We start from the raw sequence: 10,521 nt of genomic DNA on the forward strand, positions 1-10,521 counted from the left end.
CTAAGAGGCGTACAGTGATTTATAAAACATAATTGTTTTTCTAAACAGAACTACATGTTATAATGATATTTATTGAAGCTACACTTTTACAACCGTGGCACACGGTGCGTTCTTAAAAATATATGTAGGCCTATACAAAATCAAAACAACAAACCGATACAAAAATAATAATCACGATCGCTGTAGTAGTCGGTCACTGAGATATAGGCCTACAACAAATTACAAAAATTAAGTAGTAATAACTAAAAATAATAATTGACAATAGTAATAATAGTGAAGAACTGAAAATAATAAAAATACAGTAAAAAACAACAGTAAATAATAACTGACAAAAAAATTAACAAAACAAAACAACTGAAAATATATAATACTCTATACGCAACAAGACAAAACATTTACAGGCTATCTGCGAGTTGTACAGTATTTGTAAGATCATTTCGTTTTTTCCATGATCTTGTTAGATACTGTACGTTTATTAGTGCTCATTTATGTTTATTTCTTACACGATGCATTCGGAGATCAATGTCCATCCTCAGTATGAAGCTTTCTATTTAGGTGCACTTATTTATAGTGAAGTTTGACCGTGTATTTAAATTCAGTGAAAGCACAATTAGTGCATATATTTCCATTGTCCTTTTTCGCCATTTTGTGTATAAAATGTTTTTTTTTCTTTTTACGCATATTATGATGAATCACCGTCTGTTATTCGAACAATGATAAATGTTGAGAACCTTATTTAGTCGCGTGCAACGTGACTCTATAGCTCACTATGTCGGTCGGTCTGTCTGTAAACACTAACTCAAATTTGCGCTTATTTTATTGTTGCCACAGTCGGTGGCCTATTGATTGGAAATGAAATAATATTTAACAAGGCCAACAGCCATTAAGTCGCGTGCTATGCATAGTGATACCGGACCGACAGACAGACAGACCGACAGACCGACAGACAGACCGACAGACAGACCGACCGACAGACAGACCAACCGACCGATCGACCGACCGACATAATGAACTATAGAGTCGCGTCCACGCGACTAAAAAACAAAAGAAGAAAAAAGGAATCGCCGTCCGTTTAGAATCTCAGCAGCAATCAACAAATCAAAATGATTTCAATTTTACATTCCTGTACTTAAAAACGTATTTATTAAACATTGACGTCATTATTCTTATAAAGCACTAAATCAACCATCCTCGAATTTCCATATTGGATTTATTTTCTTTTAAAATTATCTGACGTCATTAATCCAAATACAAGTTCGTTAAATCCCATCCTCCTACGAATACTAATTGTCTATGAGGTCGGTCTGGTGCTAATAATCTCTGCTGTATATAATGATAATAGGTATTTACAAACAAACGACGTAGTCAATAGTCATTTAAATATCTAACAAAGGTATTGTATAGGATACAAAAAGTACGTATCGGACCTGACTCAGGCACTTGGCGTTTGAAATTAATGCAGATTTGTAGTTCTTCTATTTGAGTATAGAATCTTGATACACACGGACCTATTTGGTAATTTGTCATCGACAGTAGGTTAACATTGGAGTCGCCATGACTGTTCAGAAAAGCGAGAATTGCTGCAACCACATAAGTAATGCAGTTATATCGACATTCGAGAAACTGTTTTCAAGGTTCGTATATTGTTTACCTGATTGTATAGATCATATAATTTCTAGGCCTAATGAGCTAAAGTATCATTAACAATTCAGACAGTATTTCTAAATTCTTATTACCTTTCTAAATGTTTTATCCGTTTGTACTTTCTTTTCGTGTTATGAAAGTAAAGAGAAAATAGCATAGAATATCATTATAAATTATTCAGAATATACAGGATTTCTCCGAGCTCTAACCTCGGCTCTAACCATTTAAATAGAATCTATCTATGAGGCCGATCATATCTTTCTCGTATCCTAAACTGAAGGCATACGTTATACCGTAACGAACAGTTAGTCACTAATTTGTTTTAGTATCATTATGGTACTAAAACAAATGAGTGACTAACAAACTGTGATAGTGCTACTAAGTCTCTTGTTGATAAAACCATTGACCACTGCCACATAGTATAGGATCTTTATTTTCAGTGGCTAGGCCCACCGTGCTTTAACTCATCCATGGTCAAAATACGAAAATAAGTTAATTCTTTTATTGTAAAATTTATCTCTTCTCACAAAAAGGAATTATATTATATAACCCTAAACCTTGACGTATTTCATAGATTATATCAGTGTATAATTATTATTGCACAGCCTACTTACAGCAAAAAAAACAAGCAGTTTAAGTGCATCATCCGGGTCACATTAGCAACAGCCAATTAACAGTGGTGACAAGGAGCAATTATTAAATTTTTCATTTTATTCATTAATTATATTATTTAAGAATTCATATCCATGGAAATACAAATGTACAAGAAATAGCATTAACAAGCACAAATGTGCGATACTCGAGGGACAGCAAAAGAAGCTGTAATGACGTCATAAGACCGGATGTAATGTCACATATACATCAATAACCTCGCTACCAAATACGGCTATACGGTACCATCTTCGAGACGTGATATGGCTGCATCCGATCTATAGGTTTGAGGACATGTCCCTGTAGTATATTCATGCCAAATCCCAGCTCAATACTACAACGAATAAGGGAGGAGTACTACTTTATAAATCGCACTTTTTACTCAATAGTGTCCAGATGCAGAAGATTAGTCCTAGACTCGGGTACCCCGAGTAAAAACTAATTTCTGATGTATTACATATAAATAATTGCATTGATGCTTAACTTGAAACAGTGTGGTTCTCTACTTCTACTACCACGCGGCCCTATGCGGCCCTCTCCCCGGCCCCTGATGTGGCGCGTGTGAAGCGCATACCGCGTGTGCGTTATCTAGCGCGCTCATGGTAACAATCTTCTGTTATAGTGACCAACCATGGAGATCAACCTCAGATACAAACCAAACTTGACTCGGTAAGTACTGCTTAAAAATATCTCTGTAAATATTTGATTTGTTATCATACAATATATACATTATTTATTTAATCATAGTTCACAATTAAAAGTATTAATTTAGATTATATAAACACACATTTCATTCCGAAAATTCGACACATCTTTAGGCAAACAGCGGAAAAGAAAATAAGGCCAAACTCTAGGCCATGAGGTATACTCCCCATGCTCTAGGCCATGAGGTATAACTTCCCATGCTCTATGCCTAGCCCTTGGACGTCGTGGTCCTCTTGCAGAGGTCTCTTTGTCTTTTGATATTAGGTAGTAATAGTACTGTAGGCCTACTATAAATATTAACGAACAAATAAAATGTTTTCAATTCGTAATAAATTATATTTGTTTAATTACATTTCAGAAATATACTAATATTTTACGAATAGTTTACTTGAAAAACGGTAAGAACACTACATTTATTTTGAGTTCATTTAACCTTCGAAAACTTGACCAGTAGGACTATTGTTTATTGAACATTTTTTAAAAATTAAAGTATTTTTTATTTTGTGTTCTTTATAGATCATGCCCGGACGGATAACACGTCTATTTAAACGTAACCGTACTGTTACTAAAATAGGTCAAAAAAGGTTTGTACGCTGTATTATTATTTCATATGATATATATTATAAATATCTCAATAAATATATCATTTCTATAGCGCTTTTTTTTTTGACGAACACACATTCAAATGCGCTACACACAATAGATATTTTATTTAATTGTTTTTGGACTCTTTTTATTATTAGGCACTCTATCTTCTCGAAGTTTTTCGACAAATACTTCAAGTGTTGTTTAACTTTCGAAAGACATGAGAATGCCGAGGATGTTGACCATCAGCCAACTCCATCCAGTAAAGTCTGGATAAGACTTCCATCCCATGCCCGTGTGATTCTGTTGAAGATCATTTACGGTATTGCCATTGATCCTCTTCGACCAGATGCCATCACTTGCTCGGACCCAGAGATTGGTGTCAGGCTTCAGGAATACGCAAGAGCACTCCTTGTGCTGGAAAACAGTTGTGTTGAGGTCAATGATGCTGAAGCAGAGGTCATTGACAGTGACGTGGAATCAGAGTACATGGCAGCATTGAATCTCATCAGAAGTCTCTTTTCGATGGATAGGATTCATTGTTTACCAGCCTTGAAGGAAGCCTCTGATGTCAAAGGTCAATTTGCTGACACGGTGTCAAGACTTAAAGTTGGTAGCATCCACTCAAGAGTTGTCCAGAAGACTCGTTTTAACTCTGGTGTCGACAACATATTGATGTCACCATTGTTCACCAGTTTAGCAACATGCTATCAAGGTCTTACTGGATTTTTTGGCATCACTGAATCCTTCAAATTAGTACTTGCTGGATTCAATTCAATGACCAAATCAATTGAGGTATCGTGCCTTCTGTCAATTTTTAATTAATCTTTCAGTATTTATAATATATATGTATTGTCCAAGAATGTTAGGTCGTTGAATATTAACATAAGTTTTATTTATTTTCGCAGCCTTGTAATGATGTTATTAGAGTGACTTCAAACACTCTCATTGCACCAATGACACCGATTCAACTAGCTATTAAACCCATGGAAGCTGAGGTATATTATTATATACCCATAATGCATATTATATAAAATACAGATAGAACACCAGTACAGTAAGGGGACAACTTCGAGACCCAGAAATGTGTCCCTTTAATATGGGTGTCCCTAATTAGTAGTTGTAGTGACCATAGTATTGAAACATTATATTGGCTATCTAATCGTTTCTATCTAAACGTCTCCCTTTATTAGAGCCGGAGTTTTACTGCAGTATTTGTGTACATCAGTATTCGACAACACAGTATTGTTAATACAACTTTTTCTTTTGTCCTAAAGGCACTTGCTCTAACACAACAACCAGTATTGGCCACATCGTCTCAGCTTTTCAGTTCATTTGAAAAACAACCCGTCAAATTCACGTTGCCTTGTGAGCTCTTGAAGCTCGAAAAACTCTTGCCAAAGGACGTTCCAGAAATATCTATGGACAACTTGTACCCAGTGGTAAACATGAACAACCCGGTAATTTAATTGTGTTACAATATTTCCAAAAACAATCATTGCAAGATTATAACAGAGCTAATTTATTGTTATTTAATACACAAATATCTAAAAACTACCATAAAATAGATCAATATCATTCAAGTTAAAAGTATTAAATTATTAGTAGTGGAGCTGTAGCTTGGTGGTTAACGTCCTTGCCTTCCAATTCCAAGGTCCAGTGTTCAATCCTGACCTAGTGCCAGGGTTGTAACTCATGACTTTTCAACTCTCAACACTCCCTAAGCCTCAAATGAAACTTAGAACTTATAAAATAGTTTATCCATCCTGTAATCGGCGTGTTAATCGCTGTTGGATGCGTATGAAATAAAAATAAATTATGAGATAATCTATGAAAATTAATAATTTATAGATTAAACTTGGAAAGGGCACATATGGTGAAGTGTTCCTAAATCGGTTGAATCATCCTGATGGCCCTCTTGTTGCCGCCAAGTCCTGCTTCCTCTCAGAAAACAAAAAAGAGCAATTTATAGAAAAGTTTGAAATTGAGATTGAAGCTCGTGTCCTGAAGTTCCTGTCAAGAAGAAGCAGACTTTTCCCATACGTGTACGGAATCTGCAATGCCACTCCTGTCGAACTCAGAAGCAGGATCATTATGGAATACGTTGGACATCCAACACAGTATTTATCAGTCACGCTCCTTAAAGCCATCAAATACAAGAATCCTCGGCTTACTCTTCGCGATGGACTGCATCTTGCACTCGATATGGCAGAAGGCATTCATATACTGCAAAACCACGGCTTCATTCATAACGACATCGCCAGCAGGAATATGCTTCTTTACCACGATGGTAACCGCTTGTCGGTAAAGATCACAGACTTTGGTTCCATCTGCCATGTGGATGCTGCTTACGATTACTTTAAAATTAACGAAACTCTTGCAGAGGAACGCAAAGAACTCATGGCAGCTCATAGAGGCTACGCACCAGAACTCTTTTATCCGAATTCACCGCCGACATTTAAATGTGACATTTATAGCCTCGGAAATGTGTTTCTGGACATGGGACTATGTCTAAATATGGTACCTCTGTGTAAACTCGGCAGGAAGTGTACACGTATAATTCCAGAGCAAAGACCGACCATTTACTACATTGTCGACAAGCTCAAGAAGAAAACCAAATCCCGTGTTTCTCAATGGTTTAATATCTGATTTGTTAAACTGATGCAGACTTCATTCATCAACCTTACTATTGTGCAATGTTACAATTTAATTATACCAATTTATCAATCAATTTGAATGCAATAAATATATGATATATTTTTTAATGCCGTTTTTATGTTTACTTTTTTTTAAATTCCTTTTATTTAATTATAGAAAAATATATATTTGAATGTGTCACTTTTTTGGTTCCAATATCCCGATTAAGGGACCGTATGACATTCTCGATATCCACATGGAGACAGAAACTATGGCGCGCCAAGTTGCAATTTATTACAATTTGAAATAAAGATATGTTAGTTTTTAACTAAATTATCTCTATTTAAAACTAAGATATCTTATAGTTATTTAGAGATGCCTCTGTTAATAGCGATATTTCTACTGATGAATATATCTCTATTGAGTATTGGCAGAGATAGGCCTATCCTCTATTAATAGAGATATGTCTATATTTCTCCATGATGAAAAAGAGATATCTCTTTCTTTCTTTTTTTAAATAATGGTAGTCTGGCGTGCCATAAGAAGCCTCTCTGTTGCTTTACACGCGCTGAGAGATTTTATTTTGCAAACTTTCTGGCATATATTCCCTTACCACAAATAAGTTGAACGCAATTCGTTTAAAAATGATTAGCCAATGCAGTCTTAGCGTAAAATCATTGACAGATTCATAACTCATGTTTTTCTGTTATAATTCAGAATCTGTTTCTTCCAATATTAAATATTGAATAATTCGAATTTCCTAAACTATAATATAGAAATTGCGGTCATAATTTGAGGGACGGATCGAGACAATTGTTGACGGAGTGACATACCAGCTGGCAATAGACGAAAATTATGCACAATATATGTTGTGAATTTTTTTTAAAGATTTAGTAAAAGTTTCTCTTGTGGACACTTCTATTAAGGGGATACTTCTCGTGAAATGAAACTAGGGGAATATAATGTTTTAAAGCCAACCCATATTTATAATTTGAGGGACTCCGATCGATCAATTGTTGTAACAGTGACACGTGTTTAGAAATACACTAGAGTCTCTTCTTTGGGAAACACCTATTATGGTAAATATAAGACTATGGCCAACCCCTATTCAGTTTTTGGGTACCGAAAGGTGTCCCCCTTAATATATATAGAAACCTACCCTAACATTAACATAATACAGTCTCGCAAAAACAATGTGTGCAGATGAACCCCTTAAAGTAAATTGTGTTTCTTTTTGTATACTTTAGAAGTATTTTGAATTCGCGATTTAGTATGCATAGGCCTATATTTCGTTTTCTTTTAGTAATATATATCTATAGTACAGTAAGAATTTCGTCTTTTCGTTAAAATAATTCATCTATCGCTGTAGCCAGTTTCGGCATCATGTAATCGTGTCGCTGTAGTTACAGTTGCACGGAATGGTGTCCAGTTTTTAACCAACATCGAAACCAGTTTATAGAAGTACCGGGATGGTGTCCGGCGGAGGATAGTTTCACTAGTAGTTTAAGTTCTATTTATTCATTTCAATGTAAATGTGTTTTATATACAAATGACAATGAATTAATTTACTTACTACATAATAATTGTAAAGTCAACAATAACTTTACCTTTCTTCCCTTAGAATCGGATCTTTTATTGGTAGATATCCATCCGTATGCATTGTCATATCTATTGCTGTAACGATTATTTTTGGGACGGGATTACTGTTGATAAATGAAGAAAATAGACGAGAAAAATTATGGATACCCTCAGAATCAGACAACCAGAACTACTTTGATTATGTCAGTAATAATTACAAAGATCCTTTCTACGAGTTGCTTGTTTTTGAAAATGAAAATATGTTAACGCCAGAATCAATGAAAGCTGTAAGTAGAATAAATGATTCAAGATGTATTTTCTTAATTCCAACATTTTTACCTAACATAGCATCACTGCCAACATCATTCATAACCATGATCATCTATACATTTACGTAAGGGCAAAATTCGGTAAATCGCGCGTTACTTCTAGAATTTTTTACTCGATGGTATATAGGCCTAAAGTTGGTTCATACGTTCGGTACTGATTTTAACCACCTAACATAACCCTGTTTACTAATTAAGTTGCGTTAGATAATTAGCTATTGACGATTAAAAACGAATTTAGGTTCAACTATTCAACTGTTTTTCGATCGTGGTATACACTGTTTAATGGATGTCGATGCTGAAAAAATACCCGCACACTAATACGAGGATGCTTCGCATTTATCTGTCTCCTTCTACGATTATTGTTTTTAATAGCTGAAAAGCGGCTAAAAATCTATAGAGTACAGCATTATATGTTCATCAAATATTTTCGATCTATTTTGATAGATTTAATATTCACTTATACAATGTATTGATGAATGGAACATTCCAATGTCTCAGTCTCAGTATAATTATTTGGTTTAACACAAGTAGGTAAATTTATGCGTTCTTGGGGATAAGCTTTAAACCTTTAGATATAGTATTGCAATACTTTGACAATACTGTAAATACGTATTCAACATTTTTGGTCGCCATTTGAAGCGCTAATGTCTTACTGTACGTGTGGGTACTGTTAGATATATACATATACAAATACACTATTACTGACAGTTGCTTCTCAACGTTTGTATTAATTAGTAATTACAAAAAATATAAACGTCGTGGTGTATCGTGACATATGTACTTTACTATTTCAATCAACTATGACAGTGACAGTTTCAACAAAGTATTAAATCGTAAATGTTTTATTAGTGGTATATTATTTATAAAACATGAAAATAAATATTTCAGGCAATTTTAGGCAATACTATAAACTGGAATTAAAATGATATTAAGGTTCATTAATGAGTAGTCCTTTGCATAACATACATTGTGTCATTCATTGTATTGTGTCCATGTTATATTTGATATTTCTTTCGTTTGTAGATGTTAAAAGTAGATGAAGAGGTAAAAGCAATAAATGTCGGTAAAAGCTGGGAGTCCATCTGCTCTAGGTATATTGTATATAATTTTAATTATATTTCAAATAGGGTTCTGATTTGAATTTTAATATGCCTACATTTAAATTGATTTGGTTATCACTGTAAATACACATTTTTCTTATACGTAAACCACACTGGATATAAAGAATATGGAAAGACAATTTTTATATAACAATTAAAAGATGGTTCGTGGAAAGATTTGATAGATTGGTTCTTTAACGCTAAACCATGGAATTAATAGTAATCTCCAGGCTTACCGGATGATTGGCCGACCTCTATATTTGCAATCGTATACATACAACAACGGGTGTAAATAACAATAATACATAAATGAATGTATACGTAATCATTCATATTGATCTTTATCTCTCTAAACAAAGGTTTGGTGGCGATTGTTACGTCTCAAGTATACTGGAACTTTGGGGATTCAACAGAACTGTTATAGAGAGTTTGACACAAGAGGATATCATTAAAAAAATCAATAATGAGTCAGATTTAATCAGGTGGGCCTAATCTGCCTGAATTTTACGTTATATCTTATCGGGAGTTGTAATTAGATAACATCTTGTCCACTAATTTATTCATTAATTTATTTTTATTTATTTTATTTGGTCAAAATCAATTTCAATAATAATATACAACAAGAACAAGATTACAAGCAATACAGTTAAAAATGTAATTAAAGGCAGAAAACATGGGATAACAAAATACACTAAGGCCTATTTTAAAAAAGTATACAAAGTTATAAGTACAAACTTCGAAATTCATGCTTACCCAGTTTTGTATTTGTTTGTTTGTATTTATATTAGTGAACGGTAAAGGCTACATATACTTCTTTTCTAAACTTCATTTCATGACCTATATAGTAGGTATTACATATCGTTTTACTAGTAGGAAGATATTGAAAGCCTTGATCTGGAATTTATATTGATTACGTCAAGCCAACATCCGGGTTACAAGGACAATGTTTCTTAACGAATTATTAGATAGAATTATTAATTTCTATACACCAATTCAGATATCAAGGAAAAATAATGCACATGGTGTACCAGTTAGTTTTCTTCGCCCAAAGCACGATATGCACGATAAATTATAAATAATTTATCTATCCTGTAATTGGCGAGTTGGTGCTCGCTGTTGGATGCGTATGAAAACAAAATACAATGAAATCTTTTTTTTTTAACTTTTGAAACAATTAAGTGGGTAGACCACTCTCATTTACCAGACTATAAAGTACAGTAACTGCTCGATAACAACTATTTCAGCTTATGAAGCGACAAGGCTCTGCAACCAGGGAAGATGCAGATAGTCTG

The sequence above is a fragment of the Antedon bifida genome, chromosome 6 (assembly GCF_963402885.1).
Source record: "Antedon bifida chromosome 6, ecAntBifi1.1, whole genome shotgun sequence".
Taxonomy (NCBI): Eukaryota; Metazoa; Echinodermata; class Crinoidea; order Comatulida; family Antedonidae; genus Antedon; species Antedon bifida.